A 15,530-nucleotide genomic window follows, 5' to 3' on the forward strand; every position below is an offset into this window, starting at 1 on the left:
TCAAAGATTCTCATTTCACACTATAAAAGTGAGATGATTGACATGCATCGTGAGCATTGCTAAAATATGTCAGCAAAGTCAAGGAAAGTTAAAAATTATTACCTATAAATTGCTTTTAAAAAGGTGTGTTCCACAGTACAATGAGTGGCATTTCTAAAGCATTGATTAATATTCATTTGAAAACTTTTAATACGTGGGAGGAGGAACTATATCTTAAATTACCTTCTCCTTTGCCAAATCAGCCTTTTATATACTGTAGCTTTTCCAGCATAACTTTATTTTTAAGCATGAATATGGAGTATGAGATAATTTAATTAAAGATATATTTATTGACAAGAATACCAGGACATTCAGCCTTCTGACAACTGGCCTGCACAGTGAATGCAGCAGATAACTGGTCTCATTGGGAGTCCAACAATGACGGGGCAACTCCCTGCTCCTATGAAATATATACACAATGCATTTTAGTTTCTTCAGGGAAGAGGGTTCAATAATGTTTCACACTTAGTCCTATCAAGAAGTCAGGCACCTCTCATTACAAGCTGTGATGCATCACAACTAAGATCAAGCATATTACTAAGTCGTCTGCATTTTCCAGAAAGAGGACCCTTTTCAAGTCTGAAGTGAAATCCTGGTGCACTTCGGGAATTTGTAAGATGTGACTTGATGTACATGTGCAGATACGTGTGGGTGCATGCTGAGAGTATGCTTTGCATTTTAGAAGTGGGGTGGGGGAGAACTAATTATCAGGCTTGATGCATTACAGACTTACCTTTTGTTTTCTTCAGATTGCCACCATAAACATTTGTTTTTAACAAGAGGAGACTTGGCATCTTCTCCCCTTTTCCTTATTTTGTTCTGTCGAAAAATGACCAGAATAACCAAAAACTTGAAAATTGTACGTCTCGTTTGCGTTCTGCATTTGGTGCTGGACTGTTAGATCAGGTTTAAAGAATCTTTTATTGAGGTCATTGCCTAAAAGAAAATTATGTTGTAAAAGCTAATCAAGCTAACCAGTTTTTTAAGTAATATTGTATAGTTTTTAAAACTTCAAGCCTTTCAAAATGTTACATTTGTGTAGCACTTTAGGACCTGTGCAGAAGCTGTGAGCTGGTAGCAGATGTCTATCCCACAGGTGGGTTTGAAGGGAAAGTCCAGGAAAAACCCAGCAGCTGGAGGATGTACCTCTCACAAGAGCAGAAGTGCTCATCTCAGCTAGTGATTGCCAAGTGTTATGCAGTACGAATTTTTTCAAAGAAAAGGTAGAAATCTAGATTTTTTTTTTATGTGTAATCTCCCAGCTATAAAAATTGGCTCAAATATCTTTAAAGCACCATACAAGCCCAAACAGAACATCTGTGGTCCAGGACTGTGGACCACCACTGCAATATTTCTACTCCAGGAGATGGTATTTATAGCCTTTATTTTTATTTTCTGTCTTATTAAAGATTTTGCCATTATTAAACTGTTATAGAACCAAAAGAACTATGCCATTTCACGATACGTATGGCTAATTTTGTGTTCGTTTGACATTTAGGTTTCTGACAATAATCAGTCCTCTTCCCTCTGAAGTGTTGAGTAGGCACACTGCATTTGAAGGTTTGGGGGCAGACAGTGAGGGGCAAGTATGCTCCAGGTCTCCCTGTGGGATTGCAGTAAGTAACCTACTGCTGTGGTTCTAGACTAGATTAGACCTATAGAATCCAGGTTGGGACTGCCTGTGATCCCATTTCTGATGAGACCTCCACGCTTGGGTTGGGATGAAGAAAATAGTTGCATGAAATGATAGGCTCTTTGGAGGTGAAAGAATCAAACAACTCTGGAAGAATCCTGGAAAACCTTAGCAGCAGGAGGTCCATAGACATCCCAGAGTTGGTAGAGGCATTTGAACCTTCAAGTTGAGGGAGGGGTGGCATCTCTTTAGCAACACTGGAGCAAACAACGGAATGCAAAACAACATCAAAACATTGTCTTGGTAATTAAGCCACAGAGGTGGCCATCACTGAGTCACAGCATAGCTAGCAAAGGTAGTAGGAACTTAATAATTATTTGTTGAATTGAATTTTTCTTTTCATGGAATAATAACAACTGTTATTTATTAAATTGCTAGCACTTTACTAAGTACCTGTATGTTTTTCTGATCCTACAACAACCTTGCAAAGGCATATATTCTCCTTTTCCTTATGAGGGAACAGAGGCTCAGTGAAGGTAAGTAAGTTGTCTCAGGACGTGCAGCCCAGAAGTCTGAAGGTCCCTGATTCTAGCTAGAGCGGTACTGATTAGAGAAGAGGCTGGTTAAGGAAGTTACCACCATCCTGTCATGTTTTCTAGGAAATAGGCTGACTACATGGCAGCATTAAAGTTGGGCTAATTGGGGACATTTTAGCATTCGAATCTGCATGTCTGACTTTGTCATGAGTACAGCATTGATTGAGTGTTGCTTCGTGTTGACTGCATGTTTATACATTTTTTTCGTTGCATGTTCAGAAAAGTTGATTTCATAACCAAGAGTTGTTTTAGTAGGCCCAAAAACATTTGACTAGGCCATCATCTACATCAAAAAATAGTCCTAATAGTCCTTAGTTATTGTGTTGTCATGGAAAGAATTTTTTTAACCAGTTTCCTTTGTCATTTTAGGTTGAAAAAAATCTATGTGGATGCACATTTTTCTCTCCTTTAAATGAGAAAAAATATTAATATTTCTTTATAATGTAACACATTTTCCCTGGAAAAGGGTATAGTATTTTCTGGTTTATTTACTATATATATACCCTATCAAGGATTTTTAATAAATGCTTAATCATAAAGGACACTTTACACATGAATTGTCATTTGAATAAGACTAATACTGATTCAAACTTTTTTTAAAATCACCACATGTCAATATTTATTACATTTTAGTTCTTTTGTTATCAAGGATGAAATTCCCTTTTAAGTAGATAACTAAATGAGTTATATTTTTGTTTAAAAACTTTACTAAAGTTATGGAAAGGACCGGGATTGTCGTCACAATTGTCCTATTCTCCAGCCCAAGCCCTCAGCTGACGTCACCAAGCAGGCACCAGCCCTGACCCCCGGCCTCATTCTCACTGGGGAGCTGCCCTCCTCACCCAAGGCTGTTCCAACCAAGTCAGAGAATATGCGGGCTTGGACTGCAGACGGGTCACCATTTGTTCATTCTCATTCACTCAACAAATATTTATTCAGTACCTTCTACGCTCCAGCCATTGCACGAAGCACTAGGATACATGAGAGAAGGAAACCTATAGGTGCCGTCCTCACAGTGCTTCCCCCATAGCCCAGGAGCAGAACTGAGCAGACAGCAGTGCCATAGGGTGGGATAACGGCTAAGGCAGAGGAAGGACAGGGCGCTCCCGGCACCTGTGGTCACTTGTTCCAGTCTTCCCCGCCGGGTTGTGTCTGTTCACGGAATAGTCTTGGGGACCCAGGGAATACATACATAGTGCTTAGAATGGGGTGTGGTATTTAGGAAATATACAATAACTGTTAGCTGTGTATTCTCTATGATGTCATCTAATCATGTCACAAAATTTTAGTGACAAAGTTCTATGCAGCTGTTTTGAATTCTTTTCTGTGTCCTCAGGTCCAAAACAGATATAATTGACTTTTCACATAGAAATGAATGTTTTTTTATACTTATTAAAATAGTCTCACAGTTAGCTGGCGAAAATTTATACATAATTACTTTGATCATACTTAAGGAATAATTAGCCCTGCAAATGGGAGTTATCATTATCTTAATCATTATTATTATCCTAATCTAAAGCATTTATTAAAAATTAGATTTTGGGGACGCCTGGATGGCTCAGCGATTGAGCGCCTGTCTTTGGCCCAGGGCATGATCCTGGGGTCCCAGGATCAAATCCCACGTCGGGCTCCCTGCATGGAGCCTGCTTCTCCCTCTGCCTGTGTCTCTGCCTCTCTCTGTGTGTCTCTCGTGAATAAATAAATAAAATCTTTAAATAAAAAAAAAATTAGATTTTGGCAGCTCTTGGGTGACTCTATCGGGTAAACGTCCAACTCTTAATTTCAGCTCAGGTCATGATCTCAGGGTTGTGAGATCCAGCCTCACATCGGGCTCTGTGCTCAGTGCAGGGTCTGCTTGAGAGTCTCTCTTGCCCTCACCCTCTGTCCCACCCCCATCCCACTCTCATGCTCTCTAGCTCTTTCTCAAATAAATCTTAAAAAAAAAATTTTTTTTTGCCTTTTAATTAAAGCTAACCCCTCCTCAAAGCAAGTTTCTAGACCTGCTTTCAAGGTATTTACCATCTAAGACAGTATAAATTGAGAAGCAGCATTAAATATATTATTCCTTCACAAGTTACCCTCTCTGTGCTCTTCTTTATATGTTTTTTTTTTAAGATTTTATTTATTTATTTATTTATTTATTTATTTATTTATTTATTTATTTATTTATTTATGAGAGACAGAGAGAGGCAGAGACACAGGCAGAGGGAGAAGCAGGCTCCCTGCATGGAGCCTGACGTGGGACTAGATCCCAGGTCTCCAGGATCACTCCCTGGGCTGAAGGTGGTGCTAAACCACTGAGCCACCCGGGCTACCCCTTACTTATATGTTTTGTCATAAATCTTCTTATATCTTTTTGTGGTCATATAGCCTGCCTCTTCGAGCAGATTCAGAGGCTTCATATCAGAAACAATATATCTAGAAACTAAATGTTAGTTGTATTTGCTCCTGATTATGCCCCCAGAAAAGTACAAAAACTCAGATTCTCCACCTCTTGGCATTTTTACTGCATTTGTTCCATTACCTTCTCTTCTGTATTTATATACCCATTCTCGTCCTTTTCTGCACCTTGAAAGCAGGCTGTTTGCTGTCTTGTCACCCCTAAAAACTTAAGTTCATGTTATAGACATTCTCCTCCATCACCTGCAGTGGAGGTGATGGCTTCTATTACCTTCCAAATACTGACACAACACTGCTGCCTCCTCTACAGGCCCCATTCAGATTTCACTAGCTGCCCACTTTTTTTTTTTCCCCATTCTAGAATGGCAGACATTTACTAAGTATTTCTGTGCTCCAGTTATTGTGCTAATCACTAGAATACTCAGGGAAAGGAGAGACATGTTGCTATGGTATTCCTGCCACATACGTGTTACATTTAGTTGTCAGGTCTCTTAACACACATCAGCCTCAGAGGGCTTCTTAGTCTTGCTCTGTCTCTCATGTCCTTGACACTTTTTAAAGAGTACAGGCCTTAATTTCTATAGGGTGACCCCCAATCCACATCCATCCAGTGTTCCCCCATAACCAGTTCAAGTCATGTATTCTTGGCAAGAATACTACAGAAATGGTGCTGTGCTCTTCTTAGGGCATCACGTGAAGTGGCAGTGCCACAACTACCCATCGTATCCCAGTAATGTTGACCCAAATCACCTGCTCCTGTCGGTGTCTGCAAAATTTTCCCACCTTCCAAGTCACCACCTTCCCCTTTAAAAAAAGGGGGGGGGTTATTTATTCATTTGAGACAGAGTACGTGCACATGAACAGGGGGAGAGGCAAGGGGAGAAGGAGAAGCAAACTCCCCCCTGAGCTGGGAGCCTGACACAGGGCTCAAACTGAGGACCAGAGCTCATGACCTGAGCCGAAGGCAGACGTTTAACCATCTGAGCCACCCAGGCGCCCTACCATCTTTTCCCTTTTTATTGATTAGTATTTTGTGGGAATGACTCCCACCTATGTCAGCCACCTCTGTTGTGGTTACCAGATGATGCTCTTCTATTTCTGTTTCCTCTTTTACATATATTAGGTGGCTTCCTGCTGTTAGGAATAACTTTCCTTTTCTCCCATTTATTTATTCATTTCTTTATTTCATTTATATCAGTTTGGACTCATGAGTTCCTATGCAATTCCATGGATTATAACCTGTTATTTACTTTGATGCTAAAATTATCTGTGATTTGGCCAGTGGGAACTCTTTCTTCTTGTCCTTTTGATATGTCTCCCTCATCCCTCATTCATTGAACATCCCTTTACTTTCTGACAAAAGAGATTTCCAGACATCTTGAACTTCCCCAGCCCCAGCCGTGGAATCAGCCTTTTTTGCCAGGGAGCTCTGGTTCCTTTCAGTGGGAGATGGTATTTAGGAACGAAGATCTGGGTAGCTGAGGTGCTTCATTTCATGCTACTGGGGTGTTACTGCTTCTAGGTCCTCTCAGTGGAGAAAGCTAGGAGATACACGTGCACGCGCGCACACACACACGCACACACACACACACATGCATGTACTATGCATACATATATACTCATACACACATACATCTAAAAGTATTTATATAGCTCTGTGTGGGTGTGCATATGTATGTTTAATTATGAGTTCATACAGACTCCTCCAGTTATAATCCAACACCTTAGTGTTGTTTCTGGCATCTTCCTTCCATGTTTGTAAATACCTCTCCAACAGTAAGAAGCCCTTTTTTTTTTTTAGCATATTGATTTCTTTGCTTAGTTTACTCATTCCATATAACTGATTTCCCATCCCCCATCCACACTGGCCATCGCTTCTGCCCATCACTCTTGTCTCTCCTCCACCTCCCTATCCTTGGTTGCCTAGCCTCTGGGTCACACCTGTCTGTAGCTCCCCAACCTTCCCTCTTCTGTCCATTCCCTTGGCCTCCAGGCCCACTGGTCTTCATGTCCACATGGCTCCCTACCCTTTACCACCTTGAGCTTTCAGCCCCCATGCTGACTCCTCCATGAGAGGAAGGGAAAGAGACACTTAGGTGAATCTTAATGCCTACCCAGAGACAAATTTGAAATGATTGGGATGATCACTTCTCTGGAAAACCAGAGGTATTCCATTCTTTCTTTGTTCTCATTTTCTTTTTTATCTTTGTTTTTATGAGTTTGTTTTCATTTTGAATTCAAATTATAGCTTATATTTTTATTCCTACAGAGCAGAGATAGAAAAGAGAAATAAACTTTTGAGATAGATTTTAGGGGTCTTGGGAATAAGCTAACCCCAGGAAGTAAAACAAGGCTAAAACATAAAAGCAGTGAAGATTATTAACAAAGCAAGGCTCAGGGAAGAAGATTCACACTAACTGTAGGGAACACATTAGGGTTTGTTCCAAGTTCTTAGGTTGGTTTCTATCTCAAGTCAGTTGATTAACGGGTAAGTTCATTTTGGATATACTCAAGGTATCCCTGGATGGCAGTGACCTAGAATGTGTCATACTTTACTCAGTCCTTTTCAGTGAGTCTGTTCCACTCAGTCCCTCCAATGTCTCTTCTTCAGAGGCGGGCCACATTGTTTGGAGAACTTAATAGCTTTCTTGATACTAGAAGACTGTCACATTTACCTTATCTGTTCTTCGCTCCTTTATATGGGTTCCTGTGAAGTTTGCTTGGTTTCATAAGACAGGCATTCTTCCCATAACAATAGGGGTGTGTTGTGTATGTGAACAGTTCAGAGTTTGGGAGCACAGACCTGAGTTCAATTTCTGTAAGCCTCACTTGCCTCATCTGTAAAGTAGGGATTTAATCAGGTAATATATGTAAAAACATGCTTGGTATATAGTAAGACTTCAGTAACTATTGAGGATAATTATTTTTACTGCTATTGTCACCAAATTATTAAAAAGGAATTATTGAAAAAGAACAATCAAAAATGATCAAAGGACTTGACTAGACATTACTCAAGAGAAGATATGCAAGTGACCTAATACGCACTTGAAAAAAAACTCAACATCTATAATCATTAGGGACTGTGTTTCAAAGCCACAGTGAGATGCCACTTCATACTCACTAGGATGACCACAGTCAAAAAGGGAAAAAAATGACCAGTGCTGATGAAGATGGGAAGAATTGGAACCTTTGTGTACTGTTGGTGGGGGTGCTAAATGGTGCAGCCACTGTGGAAAGTTTAACAGTTTCTCAAAAAGCTAAATATAGAATCACCATATGACCCAGCTATTCCACTCGTAGATACATATCCAAAAGAACAAAAAACAAGGTACTCAGATGTACACCCCTGTTCATAGCAACATTATTCACACTAACCAAAAAGTGGAAATAACCCAAATGTCCATCAGCAACTAAATGAATAAGTAAAATATAATGTACAGAAAGTGGAATATTTATTCAGCCTTTACAAGGAAAGATTCTATGGGGCGCCTGGGTGGCTCAGTTGATTAAACACCAAATCTTGATTTTGATATGATCACGATCTCAGGGTTGTGAGGTGGAGCCTTCTGTTGGGCCCTGTGTTAGGCATGGTGCCTGTTTACAATTCCCCCTCTCCCTCAGCCTCTCCCTCCCCCATGATCACTCACTCTCTCTCTTCCTCTCAGATAAATAAATGAATGAATGAATAAAATTAATTCTGGTACACACTGCAACATGAATGAACTTTAAAGGTATTATATTAATAAGGCAGACACAGAAGGACACATAATATGAGGTACCTAGAATAAGCAAACTTTTAAAGACTAGTGGTTTTAAAGTAGACTAGTGGTTACCAGAGACTAGAGAGAGAGGGAAATGGGATTATTACTTACAGGTACACAGTTTGTTTGAGATGATGAAAAGTTCTTGAGATGGATAGTGGTGATGGTTGCACAACATGATGAATATACTTAATACCACTGAATTTATACTTTAAAATGGTTAAAGTAGAGGCACCTGAGTGGTTCAGTCAGTTAAGCCAAATCTAGCCTATAATTTGTAATGGTTCTTATGTTTGGTTTTTTAAAAGATTGTATGTATGTATGTATTTATTTATTTATTTATTTATTTAACTGAGCGAGAGAGCACATGCAGGGGGAGAGGGAGAAGCAGACTCCCCGCTGAGCAGGGACCCTGATGCAGGGCTTGATCCCAGGACCCTGAGAGCATGACCTGAGCTGAAGGCAGACACTTAACCGACTGAGCCACCCAGGCTCCCAGTTTTTGTTTTTAAAGTGTGTAAAAAACAGCAAAGATAAATGACAAAAACTACATGTGGCAGCAAAGCCTAAAATATTTGTTACTTAGTCTTTTACAGAAAAAGTTTGCCAACACCCTGTTGGGAACATTGCTGTGGGTTGAATTGTGCTCCCCCCAAATATGTGTGTTGAAGCCCTAACCCCTGGTGTTACGTACTTGGAGACGGGGCCTGTGGGAGGCCCTTAGGTTTAGATGAGGCCACGAGGGTGGGGTTCTCCTGAGGAGATTGGTGCCCGTGGAAGGAGAGACCCCCGAGAGCTCTTCCCTCTGGTCCCTGCCCCGTGAGAACACGGTGTTAAAGCACCAGCTGCAAACCAGGAAGAGACCCCTCACCAGACGCCACACATGCTGGCACCTTGACCTTGGACTTGCAACCTCCAGAATTGTGAGAAAACACATTTCTGTTGTTTAAGCCCACAGTCTGTGGTATTTTATTACGGCAGCCCGAGCAGACTTAAGAGAAACATACTCCTCAGAGCTCTGCCAAAAACAGACTCTACTCCTCGCCTCTTAGATTTTACCAAAATCTCCTCTCTTCACAAATGAAGGGGATATTAAGAAGAGGAAAGAACAGTTCCCATAAAGCACGATCAGGGGATTTCTTTGAAAGAACCCGAGTGGTAAGCAGTGGGTTCCGAAATGCTAAGGAGGATGGGGGTTCTACAATAGTGATTTTCTTATGTGGCACCATCTGCTTTTCTTTGAATGTAATAAAAATGACAGCTTTTCATGTACTGATACTCCCTGAGCCTTTTAAAGTCAAACATATGATGCTATTTGTGTGTAAAGGTTTTTCTCTTGCGCCCATTTGTTTCTCCAGCTTGAATTTCTGTGTAAACTCCCTTGGCTAAATTACACAAGCCGCCCACACCCAGCGCCTCCTCCCTCGTAGAGCCGGGCCGGAAACCTGCCTTCTGCAGCGCGGGGGGTCCGGTACGTGGCTCAGGCACCTGGCAGAGGAAGGGTTCCTGGCGGGCCCTGCGCCCACTCCCTCATCTGTGTCCTGATCGTGAAGATGCAGCTTTGAAGCATGGCTTCAAGACATTTTCGGCAACCAACCCCTTGTCTCCCTCCTTTCTTTTGTAAACCTTGATAATAATCCTTTATCTCTGCCCCCCTTTTGCCCCAAATGCCTCCTTTTCTCTTAAAAGGCAATAACAATCGGGCAGCCCAGGTGGCTCAGCGGTTGAGCACCTCCTTTGGCCCAGGGCGTGATCCTGGAGACCCGGGATCGAGTCCCACGTCGGGCTCCCTGCATGGAGCCTGCTTCTCCCTCTGCCTGTGTCTCTGCCCCTCTCTCTCTCTCTGTGTCTCTCATGAATAAATAAGTAAAATCTTTAAAAAAAAAAAAAAAAGGCAATAACATAAACATTGGGGTGCCTGGCTTACTCCATTGGTAGAGGGTGTGACTCTTGATCTGCAGGTCATGAGTTCAAGCCCCACATTGGGCAGAGATTACTTTTTAAAAAATTTTTAAAATATTCTTTTTAGAAAAACAACTTTATGGAGGTGTAATTTACATACCATCAAACTCTCCATTTTAGGTGCTCTTTAGTAAATTTTCCTAGTTGTGTAACGGTCACCATAATCCAGTTTTAGAGCATTTCTGTCACCTCACTGTGATCCTCATGCCCTTTTTTTTTCTATATTTATTTATTCATGAGAGACACACAGAGAGAGAGGCAGAGACCCAGGCAGAGGGAGAAGCAGGCTCCATGTGGGAAGCCCGATGTGGGACTCGATCCTGGGACTCCAGGATCACGGCCTGAGCCAAAGGCAGGCGCTAAATCACTGAGCCACCCAGGCGTTCCCCTCATGCCCTTTAAAAGCTCATTCCCGTTCCCACACCCAGCCCCTGGCAACCAATAATCTGCTGTCTCTAGATTTGCCTTTTCTGCAAGTTTTGTATAAAAAGATCATTTGCAGAGATCATTTGCAGATCGAGTTTTTGAAGTTCGTCTGTGTTGTAGCATGTATCAGTATTTCTTTCCTTTGTGTGGCCAAATAGTATTCCATTGTATGGATTATGTCACATTTTGTTTATCCACTTACCAGTTGCTGGAGATTTGGGTGGTTTTTACTTTTTAGTCGTTCTGGGTAATGTTATGTGTCCCTTTGCCAGTACATCTTTGTGCGGGCATATTAAGCCTCTTATTCTTGATAATTAATAATGTGCTTCTTGTTCCTGATTTAAAAAGTAACTGGATTGAACTGTTTTTTTTTTAAGATCTTATTTATCCCTTTGAGAGAGAGAGAAAGAGCACTCATGCATGGGGGGTGGAAGAGCAGGGGGAGAGAGGGGAGCAGATTCTCCACTGAGCAGGGAACCTGATGCAAAGGCCTGACCCCAGGACCCTGAGATCATGACCTGAGCTGAAGGCAGACACTTGCTTAACTGACTGAGCCACCCAGGTGCCCCTGGGTTGAACTTATAATCCTAGACCTTAACCCCTCCAAAGCTAAACTGGCTGTTTGATTTTTTTTTAAAGCCTTGTTGATCCTTTTTCTCTGAGTCACTGACCCTTGATAGAAAGGAGGCTCCCCACTTGCTAGAAAAATGTTCTCAACTCCTGCTTTCAAAAATAAAAATAAAGAAAATAGAAGGTATATCACTCAAGCTAAAGGGCACAGATTCCACACCTGTCTTGTGTGCAGACCTGTGTCAGTGGCTGAAGAAAACCAACTGAGAGGAGCAGCCCTGGAACCCTGAAGACCTCACAGGGAATATAAAGCCAGGGAGCTGTCCCCACGGTATGCCCTCAGCAATCAATTACGAAGGGAGGTCTTTAAGTTACTCTCTCTTCTCTCACCTTCTTTGACAAAGAAACATTATTTTTAAGAAGTACTATTTAAAGTCTCTGCTCATTTTTTTTTCCAACTAAAAAAATTTCCATTTATGCAAGGAAGTTAGTGTTAGCCAGAGTTTCATGCCTTTCCCACGTACAGGTTATGTGCACATCCTTCTCTAAAGAACAGCAGCTGGAGGCCCTCAGCGGCCCTGTCCAGTCAGCCTTCCACCCTTCACAGGACTTTGTCCTGAGCAGCCTCAGTTTGGCTGTGTCCTGGGTCTGGGAGCACACAGCCTCACGCAGGGCCTGTTTTATTAGTCATCTGGTTTGTACAGTTCTTATTTTGAACTGTATTTTACTCCTATTAAGTCTGCCATTAGTCTTATGTCATTTGCATATTTTAAAGTAGTTAACCCTCTCCTTTTCCAAAGTAAGCTTTGCTAGTTCAAGGGTTCTTACAACCTACTCTGATCCCTGGGTGGGATCTCATCTATGTGGAATGGAATCATTGGGATGAGACTATCGATGTGGACAGATACTGGTTGCTTGCTTGCGTGGTTGTTTGGTCGGTCATTTGAACAACCACCTGCACCCTGTTGGCACATATGAAGCTTGTGGTTCATCAAAAACTCCTCATCTCTTAGATTCATAAGCTAGGTCTTCCTCATCCTATAACGGAGTCATTTTGTTGTAGCTGAATCATGTATAACTTCACAGTTAACCTTGGTAAATCTTAATCTTACCAGGGTTTTTTGTTGTGGTAACTTTTGTTTCTGGTTTTTTGTTATGGTGGCGGTAACTTTATAGTTAACCTGGTTAAATCTTATCTTACTGGGTTTTTTTGTTGTGGTAACAAAATTTACCATTTTAACCATTTTTAAGTGTATGTTCATGTGCAGTTAAGTACATTGCCATGGTTGTATAATCATCAGCACCATCTGTCTCCAGAACATTTTTCATCTTCCCAAACCAAAACTCTACCCCCCATTAAACGTTTATTCCCTATTTCCTGACCCCCTCCCCAGCCCCTGCAACCCTCTGCTTCTACTGTGTGTCTCCCTAAATCTGACTGTTCTGGGTACTATATGTGTGAGATCATTGTCCTTTTGTGACTGGCTAATTTCACTTAGCAAACTGCGTTCAAGGTTCGCCCAGATTGTAGCATGTGTCCGAACTCCCTTACTTTTTAAGACTAATGTCATTGCATGTATAGACCACATTATGTTTATGGATTGAACTGCTGATGGGCATTTGGGCTGATTCCACCTTCAGGCTATTGTGAATAATACTCTTATGAAGACGGGTGTACACATATCCATTTGAGAACATTGATCTTACTAGCTTCAACTCATTACATTCTGCCGCTATTTTGTGTCATTGGACAATTGCGAATCAAATAAGCTTGATCTCCAGCTTTACCCAAGTCCCTTGTTTTTGTTGTTGTTTATTTAAGTAGGCTCCACACCCAGTGTGGAACCCAGTATGGGACTTGAACTCATGACCCTAACATCAAGACCTGAGCTGAGGGGCAGCCCGGATGGCTCAGCGGTTTAGCGCCACCTTCAGCCCAGGGTATGATCCTGGAGACCCAGGATCGAGGCCCACGTCGGGCTCCCTGCATGGAGCCTGCTCCTCCCTCTGCCTGTGTCTCCGCCTCTCTCTCTCTGTGTGTGTATGTCTCTCTCATGAGTAAATAAATAAATACTTAAAATAACCTGAGCTGAAATCAAAAGTTGGCGCTTAACTGACTGAACCACCCAGGCGCCCCTTCCCAAGTCCTTTCTTAATAATACTGTTGTATTTCCTATTGATCTAAAGATATCATTTCTGTGAAATGGCCATTTCCCCTATTCTGTCTTTTTAAAAAAAATTTTTTAAGATTTTATTTACTTATTCATGAAAGACACAGAGAGGCAGAGACATAGCAGAGGGAGAAGCAGGCTCTCCTTGGGGAGTCTGATGGGGGACACAATCCCAGGACCCCGGGATCATGCCCTGAGCCAAAGGCAAACATTCAACCATTGAGCCACCCAGGAGTCCCTGTCTTTTTAAAATTATAACATGGTCTTCACAGCTGGGCTCTGGGAGCAGCTGCTTTTACAAATTCAGCCAGAGTCTGAGCTTATTAGAGTTCTTTTGGTTCAAGTCTAACTTGGGGGTGGGGAGTGAGGAATGAGTCAGATTACGCTGGATCAAAGTGTAAGGTTTGGGGGGGTGTTTGTTTCTTACGTGTCTTTCTGAAGGCTACTTAAGACTGCACAGAAACTAATATCAGGTATCAAAAGCAGGAACTTAGTCTTGGAGTGACCTGATGAGAATTGAATTTGTTTGCTCCACAAACATTTATTGAGCTTCTACTTGTGAAAAGCACAAAGTGCTTTTGGGACTCAGAAGATGAATAAAACACATTCCCTGCTTTCAAGATGATTAGAATGCAAAATATTGGAAGAACTTCCTATTGCAACCCAGAGGTCTTTAAGCAAGGCTTCATCTCATAGCTGTAAAATATACCTCCTTCAGATGAAGAGGATTACAAAATACATCAAAAAGCAAAATGTGCTCTGAAATTATGTTTTAGTATAGATGGGTTTTAAAGCAAGGATTTAGGGACAGACTGAAAAATAAAACATGAAAGCTTCAGAGGTGTTTAGGTTTCACTTTGGCTAAGAGCACCAGGAAAACAAAAAGTACTCTTGCTCTTGACAATGTAAAATTCTTATTATTTTTAGGGATTAGTAACTATGCATTTATGAAATTCTTTGTCAGAGCAATTTAGTTAATAGATATGTAAATGACTAGTTACTTTATTGTGTAGGTGGATCGCTCCATGTACACTTTCTGAGGAAGAATATAAGTGCTAAAAACTGTTCACATTGCAAATGCAAAGAAGAAAAGTTAAGGTTAGAATGCTGCACCTTTCTTGTATTAGGTGTTAGGAATGAGACGGAGAAGATCCATCTTGTCAAAATCTGCTATGTTCACTCAGTGGAATTTCTTAGCAACACCCAACTCTCTACCTGTTTCGGATCCAAGAAAACGTGAGTGGATTGAGTGCGAGGTAGTTTCTAGTTACTGGCCTTCAAGCCTACCAGAACCATCGTAAAGCTGGCTAGGGGGCTGGCGGAGGCACCAAGCAAATGCCAGGGTGGCAGAAGTACGTGTCCATGTGAGATTTGCAGTCCAAGGCATCGGCCCCTAACAATCACCTAGAGGGCTGGCTGGCTTAAAGTTCCTTGCGTTTGCAGCGTAAAAGCAATTCCGAGGAATTTGGAAATTCCAGAGCTCTTCTGGCTTTCTGCCCCTCCTGTGGTCAGCATGGAAGCATTTCTAACTTTTTTTAATAAAGATTTTATTTATTTATTCATGAGAGACACAGAAAAAGAGGCAGAGACACAGGCAGAGGGAGGAGAGGCAGGCTCCATGCAGGGAGCCCGATGTGGGACTCGATCCTGGGAATCCGGGATTAGGTCCTGAGCCAAAGGCAGACACTCAACCACTGAGCCACCTGGGCGTCCTGCATTTTTAATTTTTAAGTTAAACCAAGCTTCATCTGGGGGAAGAAGTCAAGAGTGGGAGGGCATACATGGGCCCTGCCTTTCAGGCGGTCTCTGGCTCTTCTTCCCTCACTTGAATTCGTCCTACCCAGGGAATTAGCCTCATCTTCAGCTGTGTTTCAGTCACCACCTTCCCCTTCTGTGAAATGTTCAAATTCTTAGTTGTCATGCAAATCAAATTAAAATTCTTATCAATGGACAAAACCCCCAAGCTTTCCAC

At 41.8% G+C, this 15,530-nt stretch overlaps 1 protein-coding gene and 1 long non-coding RNA gene across 2 annotated transcripts in view; one reads left to right on the forward strand and one right to left on the reverse strand.

Annotated features, from left to right (window-relative positions):
* Positions 1-15,530, forward strand: part of HACD2 (3-hydroxyacyl-CoA dehydratase 2) — a 111,168-nt gene that overhangs the window by 83,414 nt on the left and 12,224 nt on the right. The gene's annotated exons all lie outside the window — the stretch shown is intronic.
* On the reverse strand, positions 145-3,497 carry LOC140625184 (uncharacterized). The gene is made up of 3 exons (XR_012024556.1): positions 3,211-3,497; positions 773-975; positions 145-439 (listed from the first exon to the last, which is right to left on the reverse strand). It is a non-coding gene; the product is annotated as an uncharacterized lncRNA (long non-coding RNA).

This window comes from Canis lupus, chromosome 35 (genome assembly GCF_048164855.1).
Source record: "Canis lupus baileyi chromosome 35, mCanLup2.hap1, whole genome shotgun sequence".
Lineage (NCBI taxonomy): Eukaryota > Metazoa > Chordata > Mammalia > Carnivora > Canidae > Canis > Canis lupus.